Source organism: Podarcis raffonei, chromosome 9, assembly GCF_027172205.1.
Source record: "Podarcis raffonei isolate rPodRaf1 chromosome 9, rPodRaf1.pri, whole genome shotgun sequence".
Lineage (NCBI taxonomy): Eukaryota > Metazoa > Chordata > Lepidosauria > Squamata > Lacertidae > Podarcis > Podarcis raffonei.
This window is the reverse complement of record NC_070610.1, coordinates 70,061,762-70,079,651: the sequence shown is the minus strand read 5'-3', so window position 1 is coordinate 70,079,651 and position 17,890 is coordinate 70,061,762. Positions and strand designations below refer to the sequence as shown.

Sequence of the window (17,890 nt, the reverse complement as noted above, 5' to 3'; positions counted from 1 at the left end):
GGCGTACAGCTTCTGGGTCATGTGGCCAGCATGACTAAGCCGCTTCTGGCGAACCAGAGCAGCGCACGGAAACACTGTTTACCTTCCCGCCAGAGCGGTACCTATTTATCTACTTGCACTTTGACATGCTTTCAAACTGCTAGGTTGGCAGGAGCAGGGACCGAGCAACGGGAGCTCACCCCATCGCGGGGATTCGAACCGCCGACCTTCTGATCGGCAAGCCCTAGGCTCTGTGGTTTAGACCACAGCGCCACCAGCTTCACCATAGTGTCTCACAAATCATTCAGATGGCCAGCTAGTCACAGCTTCTCACACACCAATCTGAGACTTTTAATGTGGCTGCTCTTTTTGTAGACAGGCCCTTTTGAAGAATTGTTTCGAAGAATTGTTGGTAACAGTCAAGTCCTTGGAAGCAGGAGACCCATTGTAAATGAGACAGTGGAGCCAATTTGGTGCATCACATGTGTAGCCAAAATGGTACCCTACAGATGTTGAACTCCCAACTCCCATCAGTTTAAGACAGCATTGTTGATGGTCAGTGGTGATGGGAGCCACAGTCTAGCAACTCCCAGAGGACCAAAGGCTCCAAATCTCTGGTATATTGGCTTGCACAACTTGTGTTCCACTACCAAGCAAAAACAAGTGATCAAACCTCTGGTGACAACCATTCATGGCTGATGAGTCACAATTGGCTTCTTGGGTGTACAAGTGGTACCTTGGTTCTCAAACTTAATCCGTTCTGCAAGTCTATTCCAAAACCAAAGCATTCCAAAACCAAGGCATGCTTTCCCATAGAAAGTAATGCAAAGTGGATTAATCCGTTCCAGGCTTTTAAAAAACAACCCCTAAAACAGCAATTTAACATGAATTTTCCTATCTAATGAGTTGATCCATAAAATGAAAGCAATAATCAAGGTACTGTACTATAAAATAATTAAGACAGTATTGTAGATGATAAAAATTAAAATTATTTTTTTTCTTACCTGCACTGATGATTGTCATTGTTTGGATGGGGGGCTTTTATCCATTCTGCAGTCACACAATCAGTCAATCAATCAGTAGCTGAACTGGGTTCCACACAGTCACAAAAAACAGATTCGCCGAAAAAGCCTCAAAAACAAAAACGCAAATTAAATAACAAAAACAAAAGCAGCAAACTTAATCCATTCTGGAAGTCCGTTTGACTTCCGAAATGTTCAAAAACCAAGATGCAGCTTCTGATTGGAGCACGTGCCCCAGAAACAACAGCCACATCGGACGTTTGGCTTCTGAAAAATGTTCGAAATCCAGAACATTTTCTTCCGGGTTTTTGGCGTTTGAGAACCAAGGCATTTGAGAACCAAGGTATATTGGCCAAGCCAGACTAGTGACATGCACAAATATCCACATCTTAAAAGCACAACAGGGTTCCAACCCTCAAGAGATTTGGTCTTAAGGTCAAATGTGTATTGTTAGATCTATTTGATTATTACAAAACTTGTTCACCCATGCAAGCGGGTAAACTCGGGACTGGGATAAAACAACACCCAAGGTTAAACTATGCAAGCAAGCAATGAAACTAACAAGGTGCCTGGGAAAGCATATGTTTAAAGGCTTTTTTTGGTATGTGCATGCGTACACTTCCATAGTTTAGAGCATTTACCAGACTCAGTTTGGTTCTCAGTTTCTGGGCAAATCCTGCAGCTTGGAATGTAACATGTTTCTCTTGGTTAGACGAAAGGGAAATTATTTTAACAAAGTCTTCAGAATTGGCCAAACCGGCACATTTAATTATTTCTAATCACCCTTTGTCTCCATTTAGTTGCTTGTGCAGCGCTGCAGAGACTGCAAGTGGAAGCCAAATACTGGGTGCGTCAAAAGCAGTTTAGTCTCAGACAGGCAGATTCATGCCCAGTTTCCCTAGAGGCTGTAGTTAAGATTCCTTCAATTACATGCATGTTCAGGAACTGTACAATTCATGACAAAAGGTGCTGCTGATGCACATGGTATATGGACCTCTGAACTTATTTTAATGTGGCAAAAGCACACACTGGTTTTATATACACTTACACTGGTCAGAACTGCTGTGTTCTTTAAACCACTCCTTGTCAGGGGCCATTACCATGGGATAAGTTTTTCAGGAGCAGCTGATCACCATCATTTGGCTGCTTTGCACCAGGCCACAGCAAAGCCTTCAAGGCCTCTTGATATGTCTTTTTATGGTACATTTCTGATTATTTGTGCCCATAATCTTATAGGGACAGTTCTACACAATCCCATTTTCAATACTAAGAAGAAGCAAAGATCACCTGTGTCAAAGCAATGATTCTTCAGCTTCAGCTTCGTTGGACTGGTCATGGCGGATGCCTAATTATCGTTTTCCAAAGCAACTACAGTGGTACCTTGAGTTAAGTACTTAATTCGTTCCGGAGGTCTGTTCTTAACCTGAAACTGTTCTTAACCTGAAGCACCACTTTAGTTAATGGGGCCTCCCGCTACTGCCGCGCCGCCGGAGCACGATTTCTGTTCTCATCCTGAAGCAAAGTTCTTAACCCGAGGTACTATTTCTGGGTTAGCGGAGTCTGGAGCGTATGTAACCTGAAGCGTATGTAACCTGAGGTACCACTGTACTCTGTTCTGAACTTAAAAATGGAAAGAGTAATGCTGGTGGTCAACAAAAGAGGTTTAAAGACTCTCTCAAGGCAAATCTTTAAAAATGTAGTATAAACACCGACAATTTGTTTGTTTGTTTGTTTGTTTGTTTGGCCAATAGCCTTTACCAATGGTGTCATGGGCTTTGAAGATGCTCGAACTTAGGACGAAAGGGAGAAACTTGCTAAGAGGAAGGCATGTCTGGCAAACCCTCACCATGATCAACTCCTGCCCAGAAACCTGTGTCCCCACTGTGGAAGGACGTGTGGATCCAGAATTGGTCTCCACAGTCACTTACGGACTCATTATTTTAAAATGCATCTCTGGGTTATTTGTGGGGGCTGCCTGGTGTTTTTACATGAGTAGAATGTGTGCTTTTATTTAAAATGCATCTCTGGGTTATTCGTGGGGCATAGGAATTCGTTCCTTCCCCCCCCCCCCAAAAAAAATAATACAGTGGTACCTCGGGTTACATACGCTTCAGGTTACAGACTCCGCTAACCCAGAAATAGTGCTTCAGGTTAAGAACTTTGCTTCAGGATAAGAACAGAAATCGTGCTCCGGCGGTGTGGCAGCAGCAGGAGGCCCCATGAGCTAAGTGGTGCTTCAGGTTAAGAACAGTTTCAGGTTAAGAACAGACCTCCGGAACAAATTAAGTACTTAACCTGAGGTACCACTGTATAGGCCGGCCCCCAGAAGATCTGAGGGACAGTGGACTAGCCCCCTGCTGAAAAAGTTTGCTGACCCCTGCACTACACTACTGAGTCACTGAAGCTAGCTGAGACTGAAGCCACTACGAAACCAGGTGTATCTTTGTTGGCAAAGGAAGGCAGATAAAACCCGGAGTCACAATGATTCAGTGATTTCCCACTCCTGACCCCTGCACCTTGGAGGATGTTACTGGGTAAGGCTGGTATTTTTGCTTTGTCGTCATATGGTATTTGTTAATCATTACTGGTGAAACTGCTCTTCCAAACTGTCTGCTCAGCCTGTCATTCTTCCTTCCAGTTTTCTTCTACAGCAGCTTGTTTACAATCATTCCTACATGAGAATAAGAAAGAGAAGTATGTGGCTTGCTTTTTTTTTGGTAAGTGCCAAAAAAGTACTTGTCACTATATTAAGCCCAGAGAGGCCCCACATCCCCAAAGGAAACCGAACTGGCTGGATCTAGTCATGTTGGAGTCTTTGGGATGGTTTTGCAGAAAGGCTGGGCGGTGAATTCCTCTCCTACACACATTGGAGTCTGTTGCAAATGATTTATTTACACTGGAGTGAACAAGCTGAGCAGCTTCTTTTCATGAAGGCAGCAAGGAGGGAGGAAAGGGGGGTAGAAAGGGGGTGACATAGATAAGAGGGGTTCACTACCCACTTTTGACTCTGGTTCCACTCACTGCTATCTTCAGCCCTGTCTATTACCAGCATTTAAACCCTTCCCCCTGTCCAAACCCCCAGGCAAGAAGTTGACTCACATTGTGATAAGAGATGACGGCTAGGTGTCTGACACATTGTTGGCTGAGAGATACGGTAACTACGCTCTCCAAATATTAATTCAGTAATTTTTGAGGACTGACATAAATGAAGAAGATGCCTTTGCTGGACTTGATGCGATGAGAATGCACACTTTTATCATCCCACGGGCTCTCTGCAGGTAAATATGGAGAGCTCAAGGTTATATTTTTATTACACACACAAAACAAACAAGGTAAATTAACACTGAAGTGCCTTTTGTCAAACTGTCTTTCTGAATTCTCTCTTGATCTGCTCGGTGGTTCAGATCCTTAATGGCTCATTATCTGTCAGGGAGAGAACAGCTAAATGGATGCTCCGTGTTAGCAAGAATACACACAAAACCAATTTGTCTCTTGGCCAGACTGCGCTTCCAAGGGCCCACCCACACAACCCAAAGGACAACCTGGAAGGCGCTGCCAGCAATCCTTCAAAGAAAGCAGCTGCAACAACCAGGCATGTGGGCCTTGTTCTTATGTCGTGATGCTAAGGCCTTGCTCTGGTCATCTTTTGTGTGCTGATCCTGGAACAAAACCTGACAGAGAAACTCAGAGAGTGCCATCAGGGCCCCAGGTCAGGCCATTCACCAGGTGTTAAGATTAGGGAGGAATGAATCTATCCATTGCAGTTTCTCCCAGTTTTTCATGTTCCCATTCTTTAATTCAATTTTCCACAGCAGCTTGCATTTTTTTAATTAATAGTCATGAAAAATCAGCAAATTTTAGTGCAATACTTTCCTAATATACGTGTTCTGCACAACAATTTTCCAATAATAATATTTTTTTGGATATGCTGTAAGCTGCCTAGAGTGGCTGGGGAAACCCAGCCAGATGGTTGAGTATAAATAATAAAATTATTATTAATATTAATATCTCATCCTTCCTCTCAAAGGCACCCATGGCATTTTTAATTTCCCCCAATAAAAAATGCATCTTTTTGCATACTTTATTCTAATACAGTGGTATTCTAATACAGTGGTACATTTTTCTACACATTACTTACCGTATTTTTCGTCCCATAGGACGCTCCGTCCCATAGGACACACCTAGTTTTTTGGGGGGGAAATAAAGGAAATTTTTTTTCCTTTATTTCCCCCCCAAAACCAGGTCGGGGAACAGCGGGATGGCGGCGCTGCGCCTCCGCGCTGTCCCCCGAGCTTGTGGGGCTGGCCGATGTCTGCCCAAAGCGCGGGACGCTCTGCTTCAGGGTGCCCTGCGCGCCGGGCGGCAGGCTGCTATCCGCAGCGTAGGGAGCCCTGCGGGAACTCCCCGCATGGCTCCCCATGCTGCGGATGTCTGCCCGGCGCGAGGGGCGCTCTGTTTCAGGGCGCCCCGCACGCCGGGCGGCAGGCTGCTATCCGCAGCCTAGGGAGCCCTGCAGGAACTCCCGCGGGCTCCCCAGGCTTGCGGATAGCTTCCTGAAGCCTGGAGAGTGAGAGGGGTCGGTGTGCACCGACCCCTCTCGCTCTCCAAGCGTCAGCGAAAGCCTTTATTCGCCCCATAGGACACACATAGATTTCCCCTTCATTTTTGGAGGGGAAAAAGTGCGTCCTATAGGGCGAAAAATACGGTAGTTGGCAAATTTCACTGCAAATTTTCGAGAAGTGTGAATTTCAAAGAATACATTTCGTCTTGAGAAATGTGTGTGGTAAGTTTGCCTTTAAATGCAAACTGAATTGAATTTATCCCCCATCCCTCTTGATGGTTTCGTCCCTTTTAAAGTATGAGGAATGGCAGCCTGGGCAAGGGCTTCCCTCATGGAAGCCCCTGAACAGTACAACTCCCTCCCTACAAAGGTGTGTTTAGTAAAGGGCCATAGTAACTCAGTGGCAGGACATCTGCTTTGCATGCAGAAGGTCTCAGGTTCAATCCCTGGCATTGAATTGGAAGGGATGGGAGAGACTTTCTGCCTGTAACCCTGGAAAGTAACTGCCACCATAGCTGTCAAGTGTCCCTTGTTTGGCGGGACAGTCCCTTATCCCAGCACCATGTCCCGCTGCTGTCCCTTATTGATGATGTCCCTTAAATAAGCTACTGAAGGTAATGGGGCCCTTTCTATGTCCAGCTGTCCTTTGTCAACAACAAATTGTTGCTGTTTTTTTGTGTTGAATATATGCTATATGGTAATTTATGGACCTAATAGGTATCTAAAGGCATTTGCATGCAACAAAATATGTATTTTATCAAAGTTATTGTTGATCCCTTATTTTGGCTGCTGATCCCTTATTTCCGAGGCAGCTGATCTCTTATTTTCAAATCTGTAAATTGAGAGCTATGGCTGCCACTCAGGGTAGATAGTGCGTCTGGCTCAGTAAAAGCAGCTTCTTATGCACCTTTTACCACATGCTGAAGAAGCACCTCTTTACCCCAGCCTTTAACAGTTAAGATATTTAAGTTTTTATGAGATCCACCTCTTTGGCTGAATTTATATTGTTCTGTTCCATTTGGAATGGTTTTATGCGTCTTGGGTTTTTGTTGTTTTCATAATTGCAGATGCTGTTGTCGTAACCTGCCCTGGGACCTGACGGCGAAGGGCATGTAAGGAATCCTGCACATATATACACAAAAGAAAGAAATAACACGTGAGCAGGGATTTTTCTTGCATTATGAAATCCAGACCCGGCCCATCATCATTATTATTATTGGCCACGGATGGGCTGGTCTCTGCCTGTTGGTGCAGTGTGTGCAGTGGCTGAAAGCTGGAGACAAAAAAGGAACATGCATTGCTTATTTATTAATTTCACTTATGAATGGCGTCCTTATGACTTCAAAGTGATTTCACTATGGAAGAAAAACATATAAAACAATTGCTTATATATGAACAGTTAAAACACACAATGAGTCATGATTTAGCAGCACTTTTATGAAACAACAAGCAGATTACAAAAACGTTAATAATTCTATATTGTATTTTTAATTAGTTAATTATCATTGTTGTTAGGATGATTAACTATTATTAAGTATTAAGTAAGTATTATTATTATAAAAATGACCCAGGGAAAAATATTATTCTACAGTGGTACCTCAGCTTACATACGCTTCAGGTTACAGACTCCACTAACCCAGAAATAGTGCTTCAGGTTAAGCACTTTGCTTCAGGATGAGAACAGAAATCATGCTCCCGCGGCGCGGCAGCAGCAGGAGGCCCCATTAGCTAAAGTGGTGCTTCAGGTTAAGAACAGTTTCAGGTTAAGAACGGACCTCCAGAACGAATTAAGTACTTAACCTGAGGTACCACTGTAGTTTTCTGCAATCCTATATACTTTGTTTTATTCAATAATTTAAAAAATCAAAACAAAACAAAAACTAAAAAGTTACATATATGAAAACAATTTCAAATCCAGTGCAGCTACTGACTGTATTATGATACGTATTTTTAGGCTTACTCCTATATTTGTGTTTCTATCTAGAGAAAAATAGGCTAGGTTGTTTTTCCTCTTATTTTAATCTTGTAATTGCTGTAATTTAAATTGCATTGCAGAGATTTCCATTTCTGATTATGGTGTGTTGAGGAGTGTTTTGGGGTGTATGGGATGTTAGTAGAGGGGACACGTCATGCTTCTTCTGGGGTAGTTTGTCCACCTTTGGTCCCCACCCTGCACTCAGCTCTCACCTGTGGCTCCTAGAAGCTGTCAGCATGCAACAACTTCACACCCCGGGGAATGGCTTTGACTGGCCTGCTAAACCAGGTAAGGGTAGCTGATGGGTCTCAAACCCTCAGTGAGTTAGGCATTTCCTCCGCATGTGAAGACATCTGCCAGTAGATTGAGCGAACGAGACCAGTTGTGGGTCCAATGGTCAAGAAGGCGTTTTCTGCACGTGCTGTAGAAGGAAGTGAGGTGCAGATGGGGCTTGTGAACCTGGGAACGTAGCCCATCTAAGAGAAGGAAAATTGACCCGAAAGCTCTGTTGCCTTGCAGGTTGTCTATGCGAGAAAAGGCTAAGGAGTAAACCCTACACAAACCCAGAGTGGAGTCCCTCAGGCAGTTGGATGGCGCCCTGTATGCCTCCTTTTGGCAACTCCTGCAGCCAAGCTGGAGCCAAAAGCAAGGCTCTGCTATCCTTTGGACCACATCAGCTGAGGACCTCCCTGCATACTGTCCTGGCTTCTGCAATGGGGAAGTCACTTTGGTGCTGCTAACACAGGGATTTGACTTCACCCCTGAGGGCATACTCCATTGTCTCTTGAGACAGATGGATGCCAACAAAAGGGTTTTTTTTGTTGGTGCTGGTGAATCACAGCAGAGGAAGGGAGAGCTAACTCTCTTCTCCCCAGTTGTAACCTCTTGACCCAAAATCACCACCCCCATTTTGTAGTCAATATAAAAAGCCTTCTATGTATATATATGTTATGTACTGAGTTGAATAGGATCCAAACTGCAGCAGTCTGATTGGTCCTAGAACAATAGGATCCAAAAGGCAGCAGTCTGATTGGTCCTAGAACAATAGGATCCAAAAGGCAGCAGTCTGATTGGTCCTAGAACAATAGGATTCAGAATGCAGCAGTCTGATTGGTCCTAGAACAATGCAGCAGTATGATTGGTTGGCAGGAACTACCCAATCATGCTCCAGATAGAAGTGAATCCACAACCTGATTGGCTTACAGTAGAATTCCGGAATTAGCCAATCATGTGCAGCCCATTGTGTAAATAATGTATATAAAGCAGATACTTTGAGGGGACTTTCATTCCTCCTCACCACTATGAGCTGAATAAAGAGCATGAAATCACTTTGCAACTCTGAGTATATTTCAATATTATTTCAAATAAAAGTGGGGGGAAGGAGCGGGATGTTCCAGAGGCCTGTATTCAAATTGCTAGTTGCCCTGTCTAGCTCAGACACAAGCTAAGGGTTTAGTGAAACATTCAGCTCACTTTCATACAATTTAACTTGCATGGGAGGCAACTCATCACTAGGAAAGTACAAAAAGCAGATTGTTCTGGCATCTGCATTACTGCAGTTCTGTTGACACGAACAGAAATGGCGTGAACAATCGTTTACGCCTCACCTCAGTCCTGGAGAGCAGAATTTGAGTTTTTGAATTGGTTCTGGTGATACTCAGAAGTAGGGTGGTCAGGTCAGGAGCTCAGGGGAAGAGGATTTGTTCTTACACAAAAACATATTTTAACAACTGTGTATATTTTGTTCAATACAACTGCCCCCCTTTAAACTAAGAATCACTTGGGCCTAAGAAGCAAAGTCCCAAACCAGATGTGACAAATGGGAAGTTTTTATTTTGAAGAAAAAACAGCCACAGGGCCCCATTCTGGAATGTGTTTCTGATCCAGTTTGGTGTCCTGCCAAAAATCACTGAACTAGGTGCTATTTACCCCAGAAAGTCTTGTTTACTCCAAACAGTCCCTTTGAGGGCAAAGTAGCTATGGAGGAGGTTCAGCAGAAAATTGGCACAGACCCCCAAGTTCATTCCAGATTGGGGTTCTTTCTTCAAAATAAAAGTATCCAGTTTAAGTGCATACTTCTCTTAACATGTCGTTTGGCACTGAAATGTAAAGCCATTGGGATAAAGATATACAGCTTAGAATAGGCTGAGCAATAGGCTCATGTATGCAGAAGAAGTCTGAGATATTCATTAGATACACAGTTGAAGGGGAGCCCTTATTCAATTCCAGTGATATTACCCCCATATTTGGGTGGGGGGAGGGGAGAGAAACCAGTACAAGTAGATCTTCAAATAGATCTTGGAGATGTAATTTAAGATTGCCTCTCGACATATGGAAATATAAACATACTGAGATTTTTCAGAAATATATTAAATAGCATAGAAGTGATATTCATGTATGAAATTCTATTAGGGATCATTGCAATCCATGGATAATTATATGTGTTCTTATTATTTTGTTGTACAGTTTAAATAACATCCATTTTTTAAAAAAATACTCCCTAGTTTTGCTTTGAGTTCTACATTAATCTTCCTACTGGAAAAAGTACTGTATATACTTGGTCATATATTTGGAAAAAAGGCTCAGATTTTTCATTATGTGCCATAGCTGTCAACCTTCCCTTTTTTTGCGGGAAATTCCCTTATTCCAGCGCCGCTTCCCGCTGCTATCCCGGATTGTTAGATATCCCGTAGACTGTCCCCGGGACAGGTGAGGCTGCTGATCCCTTATTTTCAAATCTGAAAGTTGACAGCTATGCCATGTGCACATAAGTCAAGAAACCACCACTTGCATTAGATTCTCAAATTCATGTACAGTGGTACCTCGGGTTAAATACTTAATTCGTTCCAGAGGTCCGTACTTAACCTGAAACTGTTCTTAACCTGAAGCACCACTTTAGCTAATGGGGCCTCCTCCTGCTGCCGCGCCGTCGGAGCACAATTTCTGTTCTTATCCTGAAGCAAAGTTCTTAACCTGAAGCACTATTTCTGGCTTAGTGGAGTGTGTAACCTGAAGCGTATGTAACCTGAAGCGTATGTAACCCGAGGTACCACTGTACTGTACAGTATTCATAATGATATGGCATTTACATCGTCTTCTGAACATGTACAGAGAGAGGTCTCTCAGAGGCAGAGGGACAATAGATAAAGTAGGCCTGAAGGCCATGTCAGTGATACATATAAAATACTTTTATGTAGGAAAAAGCATGTAACCCATGTATAAATAATTGCACATGAGAATTACATGGACACGAAGATGCAACAACACTGTGTGGCCACAGAATACCATGTACAACATGATCACATATGACAATCCACATGAGGGCTGCCTGTTTTTTACTCCACAGCTGTGCCTTCTGCTGAAGAAGAATTAAAGCTATCTTAACTCGGCCAATTATAAGAGTCCTTCACATGGTTTTTAGATCCGTCCTTGTTTTTTAGCAAAATGGTTAATTCCCCAAATGAGTTGTAATTATTCCTTTTGTTTTCAGTTAATGGGTATTTTATCATCTTGAATTATCCCACTCTGAGTCATGCCCCTGGGTAATTTGCCCGCTTGTTAACACATATTTGGAAACCAGACTGTTCAATCAGAATGACTACTTTGTGATTGTAAGTAACCCTTACCATAATTTATTTATTTTTCGAATGCTTGGATTATTCCGAAGACAATTGTGGCATAACTACAGTAGCACTTCTGCCATTTATGGGCATGCCTTTTATGCAGAAAAAAAGGTTTGGCTTCCCATGAAATTTTTGCTAATTTCCTTTTGCTTGGTGGCCTGCGACTCTCTTATTGTACACGGAATCACACTGATGAAACCAAATCCTTTTCCTTGTAAGAACAGGCATGGTTTCCTTCTGAATCATCCCACACTAATTTTAAAAATATGCTGGGAGGGTAAACCCACACAGGTCATATCACAGCTTAAATCTTAAATCTAATTAAATATCATGTGTACAGCTGGCATTGTTCCAAGTGAGACTAACATTATTTCTGCCACCTCCCTAAACATACCTGTCTTTCCTTACAGCAAGTCTTTGGGTTGCTCAGTCAAGTTTCTCTGACTTGAGGGAGAGTTTAATATGAATCCATTTATTTTGCTCACTGGAGGAGTGTCTTCAACTTATGTTATTATCCTCTGTGATATATCAAAGGTGATAATCTTCCTATGCTGTGCTGGGTGAAGTCATAGCACAGTTCATTTTGAAGCACAGACATGGCCTGTTAGACTTTACTAGTGTGAAGTGCCGTCAGTGACCAATGAACTCAGTTCCCATTAATGGTAATTATGTTTTTTCAAATACAGCAGTTGCAATGCTGGAGCCATTATCTGAATCATGGGGATAATGTGTGATAGCCAAGGTAAGTCATACTCAGAGTAGACCCACTGGAATGTAAAGTATCTTGCATTTCAGTGAGTCTATTCTGATTTAGTTGGCTCTCACCTTACGTATTCAATAAAATGGCGACATATCTGACAGCTGTCCTAAGCCTACTTACGTGTGAGCAAGACCCATTGAATTAAATGGGACTGACTTCTGAGAAGAAATGGCAAGGACTATGCTGTTAGTGTTGCTTTCATTCCAACCAGTCTCTCTCATCTCACTGCAATGAAGGAGAGTTCTCTTGCACACAAAATGGGATGGAGGCTTTGCACTGCAATTGCGTTAAGTCATAACTAAATGTTCAATACACACCATTAGCTAAAAATGTATATTGACAGATAACCCCAGGGTAGCATTTGCCATTGGTAAGGAAAACACATCACATTTGGTTTCCTTACTGTTTTGTATTTTAATATTGTATTTCAATCTTCTATTTATGCGAATTGCCCACATTTCGTATGCTATTGGATGTCCTACAGGAATATATTAAATACAGTGGTACCTCGGGTTAAGTACTTAATTTGTTCCGGAGGTCCGTACTTAACCTGAAACGGTTCTTAACCTGAAGCACCACTTTAGCTAATGGGGCCTCCTGCTGCTGCCATGCCGCCGGAGCACGATTTCTGTTCTCATCCTGAAGCAAAGTTCTTAACCTGAAGCACTCACATAGTAAGTAGCTCCATTTGGCTCTCTTTTTTAGAATCATATTTAAATTTTTTATTGATTTACAAATAAAAGATAAACAAAAAATAAGAAGAAAATAAAAAGAAAAGAAGAAAAAAAAATAGTACACGTTACATGTTTCACATCAGATATTTCACATTTCCATCTCTTATAAGACTTCCTTCAGCTTGTCCGTAAATCATTCGTGGTAATAATTAAGATTACGCATTTCCTCCATTTGGCTCTCACACGTGATAATGAATTTGGAGTTTGGAGTTACAGGAGTTTCCACTATAGCCGGTGGTGCTATAACATTAGGCTCTTGATTGGGCAAGGCAGTGATTGGCAACTTTGCTCGTTGGACAGCCGCCACCTCGCCAGCCAAGCAGCTTAGGAGTTGCAAGACTCCTCCAGTTATGACATTATCACCTAAGTCTGGTAACCTTAAGGTTGGTGCTTGTTTTAAAAAGATGGTTCTTCACTTCAGTGCTGGCTGGTTCCCATTGGGACTAGTAGGGCGGAAGGCAGGAAGCCCAACAGTGTGCAGAGCCAAAGCCAATAACAGGCAGAGCCAACTAATTATAGTTTTCTCACCATCCTCCTCTCTGCTGAGTTGCACAAGGGACTAAGGAGGAGGAAGAAGCTAACAGGTAGTAGCACCCCCACAATGGGTCAGTGCATCTGGCTGTTAACCAGAAGGTTAGTGGTTCGCGCAAACCCAGGGACGGCTGTGGGAAGGATTGCAGGGGGTTGGATTAGTTGACCTTTGGGATATCTTCCCACTCTATGATTCTAGGACTTGAAGGAAGTAAGAAGGCAGGCTGAGGTTGCTGGGGAAGTGTCCCATTCGCCCTAATCGACCAGCCTCCACTGGTACTCTTGAAATTTCCTTTTTCCCCCCAATTTTTTTAAAATCATTTTATAACACAAATAAAAAACACAGACAGAAAAGACAAATAATACGAACAAATTCTTGTCATATCCTTATTTTTCTAAACATTGTTAAGTTGGCTTCCCCAAGTCCCACCTGATTTTAATTTTACTTCATCTTTAGCAGTTTACATATATCATAATTTCTAACCATCTTGTTTTTAATCATACTTAAAATAACTTCACATTTTATCACTTACAAATAATACTATTTTAAAATGCCCTATCTTCTACTTCTAACCCTACAGCCTATATCCGCTTCCAAAGCTATTCTAAGGTTTAAATATTAACATATTTTTTCAAATATTCCTTAACTTCTTCTAGTCTTCTTCCACCTTCTCTTATCTCTGGTCTCGGAGTCTCCCGGTCAGTTCGGCAAGTTCCATATAGTCCATCATCTTCATCTGCCATTCTTCAATAGTTGGTAAATCTTGTTTCTTCCAATTCTTCACTAACAATGTTCTTGCAGCTGTTGTGGTACTCTTGAAATTTCTTACTGCCTTTTATTTGTCTTATGTGTTTTTAATGTTTTAAAATTTATATATACTCAGTATTCAACACAGAGATACATACTTATGTTGAGATGGGGGGGGTTAAAGATTAACACACAAAATTAAAAGCAGGGATTTTTTCCCCAGGGGGAACTTACAGGAACTCAGTTCCGGCACCTCTCAAGTGGGACCATTGCCATTCTAAGAGAACGAGGGAGGTGTTCATGGTGACTTCCGGCATCTCTTTTTTTAGAAAAACAGCACTGACTAAAATAAAGAAATGAGAAAAAGTATCATGTGTCTTGGTTGTTGATTACTGTGGGTTGTATTTAGCTGATGAGCCCCTTGCTAGTGGAAACCCACACCAGAACTTCTGCTAGAACAGCAGGGCTTTCCCCCTGTGACCCCCACCTATTGGCTAGAGGTTAAAAAACAAAAAAAGGTAAAGGACCCCTGGACAGTTGAGTCCAGTCAAAGGCGACTATGGGGTTGCAGCGTTCATCTCGCTTCAGGATGAGAGAGCTGGCGTTTGTCCACAGACAGCTTTCCGGGTTACGTGGCCAGCAGGACTAAACTGCTTCTGGCGCAATGGCACACCGTGACAGAAATGCCGTTTACCTTCCTGCTGGAGCGGTACCTATTTATCTACTTGCACTGGCATGCTTTTGAACTGCTAGGTTGGCAGAAGCTGGGAAAGAACAAGAGCTCACCCTGTCGTGTGGATTCGAACCGCCATCCTTCTGATCGGCAAGCCAAAGAGGCTCAATGCTTTAGACCACAACGCCATGGAAGAAGAGAGGGGACATTGCCCCATCAGGCCACAATCTCCTTATCACTGCATCAAACTCCTCCCTTATATGACTGTTTACTCTCCGCAGTATCTGTCTAGAAAAAAAGTGGGCTAGAAATTAGTTTTACGTAACTAAATAATTGTCCATTAAAGAATCCCCACCCAGGCCCTAGATTTAAGGGCCTTCAAGGCCATTTCCCAACAGGAGAGGTATCTGCCCAAAGAGTGAGAAGCAATGCCTCTCGTCATCCTGGTTTGTAGCAGCTGTTTCCACTCTTCTTGGCTCAACCCTGCACTCATGAAAAGGACACGTAGCTCCATTGCAAGCTATCCATCTAAATGAGGTTGCTTGGCCATCCCTGGTACCAATGTATTCCTCTGCTCTGTTCCACATTTCCATTGCTGGTACACATCAGCACCTTTGAGCTATTATTTCCATAGCTAAATATTGCTTTGATGTTTCAACTTCCAAATGCCCCCAGCAAAAAAAGGTCTTGCACCCCCAAATTATGTTAGGCTGACTTAATTAATTAGCCCAAATTATGTTGCGCTGACTTGATTAAGTGCTTCAACACCCCTGAACTGGGATTGTGTCATTGTAATCATGTTTTACAACTACTGCTGCTTTCGGTATTATGCAAAAAAAACCAGCTTGGTGACCATCGGGAACATGATACTCCTGTGGTTTCTTTTAAAATAATCCATGTAACACCAGCCTGCAATTTAGCAGCTAAACAACAACAGAGGGATTAGAGCCACCCAAAATATTCTATGTAAATACTGCGTTGCTTTGTAAAAATAACATTGTTTATGCCTAAAACACACCATAGCCCTGAAAAACCTGTAGAAGCTCAGATTGCTAAATAGTTTCCATGAATGGTTTCCAAAACATTTACCTTTAGAACTAAAAATGTCCAGCCTTGAAGGCCTTTGTTTAAAAGCATGAAGTTGCACTAGAAAATTCCATCTTGCAACTGTCCTGTGACCAAAACCTTTTGTTTGTCCTTATTAAAACTGATGTTCTGTTGTAGTTTTTTACTTTGTGTGTGTTTTAAATTATGGCTGTAAAGGCTGGGCTGGATGAATCCCAAGCCGGAATTAAGATTGCCGGAAGAAATACCAACAACCTCAGATATGCAGATGAAACAACCTTGATGGCAGAAAGTGAGGAGGAATTAAAGAACCTTTTAATGAGGGTGAAAGAGGAGAGCGCAAAATATGGTCTGAAGCTCAACATCAAAAAAACTAAGATCATGGCCACTGGGCCCATCACCTCCTGGCAAATAGAAGGGGAAGAAATGGAGGCAGTGAGAGATTTTACTTTCTTGGGCTCCATGATCACTGCAGATGGTGACAGCAGCCACGAAATTAAAAGACGCCTGCTTCTTGGGAGAAAAGCAATGACAAACATAGTTAGCATCTTAAAAAGCAGAGACATCACCTTGCCAACAAAGGTCCATATAGTTAAAGCTATGGTTTTCCCAGTAGTGAAGTATGGAAGTGAGAGCTGGACCATAAAGAAGGCTGATTGCCGAAGAATTGATGCTTTTGAATTATGGTGCTGGAGGAACCTCTTGAGAGTCCCATGGACTGGAAGAAGATCAAACCTCTCCATTCTTAAGGAAATCAGTCCTGAGTGCTCACTGGAAGGACAGATCCTGAAGCTGAGGCTCCAATACTTTGGCCCCCTCATGAGAAGAGAAGACTCCCTGGAAAAGACCCTGATGTTGGGAAAGATGGAGGGCGCAAGGAGAAGGGGACGACAGAGGACGAGATGGTGGGACAGTGTTCTCGAAGCTACCAGCATGAGTTTGACCAAACTGCAGGAGGCAGTGGAAGACAGGAGTGCCTGGTGTGCTCTGGTCCATGGGGACACAACTAAACAACAACATGGGGACACAACTAAACAACAACAAAAAACATTTTAGCAATAATTTCATCGTTTTTTTCTTTCCTTGTAAGCCACTGAGGTCCCCCCCCCACACTATTTTTACAAAAACAAATAAATATAAATGGAGTTGGGAGTTCACCTCTGGAGACCTTGGTACAATTTAAACAAACAATGTTTGGGGTTGAGGAATGCCCTCTGGAGACCTTGACTCTGAAAAGGCTGCAGCTGAGCAAGAGGTGAAGCTGCGCCCCTCCATTTTCTTCTGCCCAGCCCCCACCCCCAGAAAATGACAGTTGGGAAATGGCAGTTGGGCGCTTCTCTCCCCTCCCCCACGTCATCCGCGCCTCGCCGTAGAATCAGCTGGAGGAGGAAAACAAAAAAGAGCCCCGAGGGAGGGAGAAGCCAAAGGTCTCTTTCCTCATTGGCTGATCTTGACAGCGAGCTGCCGTCACCTCCCACCAATCAGCGCCAACTCCTCTGAACCACAAAACATTCGGATGGCCGGCGGAGAAACAACAAAAAAAGAGGCCCGCCCCCTGCGTCCAATCACCGCGCTGCAGCTGCCGACGAATCAGCAAGCAGCCTTTTGGGCGGACTTTTCAAAACTCAGGTTTTCCTCCCGCCCCCACCTTTGTCCCTTTAAAAGGAGCGATGCGTCCCGAGGCATGGAGTGTCCTTCCGCCCCTCGGTTAAAAGCAAAAGGCAATCATTTGCGCGATTGATGGGAGGAAGCATTCCCGCCGTTCCCCAAATCGCTACTGGCGTTCGATGAGGTATATTCCATTCGTGGGGGGCGGGAAGTGAGAAAACGAGAGGGTTTATTTTTCCCCCTCCCCCTCCTCCTACAGGACCGCATCGCCGCCGCAGCTACGAATCCCTCCGCCCAAAGCAACTCGAGGGAAACAAAACAAGGAGGAGAGAAGGGGCGGGCGGTCACGTGACGGAAAGAGGGGCGGGGCCCGGGGCTGCTCGGCTCTCTTCCGAGCGGACTCCATTTTGATGTGGGTCTGAGGCGCCTCCGGCTCGGCTGCCCCGCGGAGGTCTCCGGGGCTTGGGGAGCGGGAGGCGATGGTGCCGCTGCTGCTTTCGCGCTGACGCCGGGCCGGGAAGGACGCGGGAAGGTCGGGGCTTGGAGTGGGCGGAGGGCGGCTGGATGGGTCGGTGAGGACGGGGCGCCTCGGCCGTTCGCTGTTGTCGCCG

The 17,890-nt window shown here is 43.7% G+C and overlaps 1 long non-coding RNA gene across 1 annotated transcript; it reads right to left on the bottom strand.

Annotated features, from left to right (window-relative positions):
- Positions 1-3,361: 3,361 nt before the first annotated feature.
- LOC128421489 (uncharacterized) lies at positions 3,362-6,684 on the bottom strand. Its single transcript, XR_008332329.1, has 3 exons — positions 6,548-6,684; positions 4,101-4,273; positions 3,362-3,672 (listed from the first exon to the last, which is right to left on the bottom strand). It is a non-coding gene; the product is annotated as an uncharacterized LOC128421489 (long non-coding RNA).
- Positions 6,685-17,890: the final 11,206 nt, after the last annotated feature.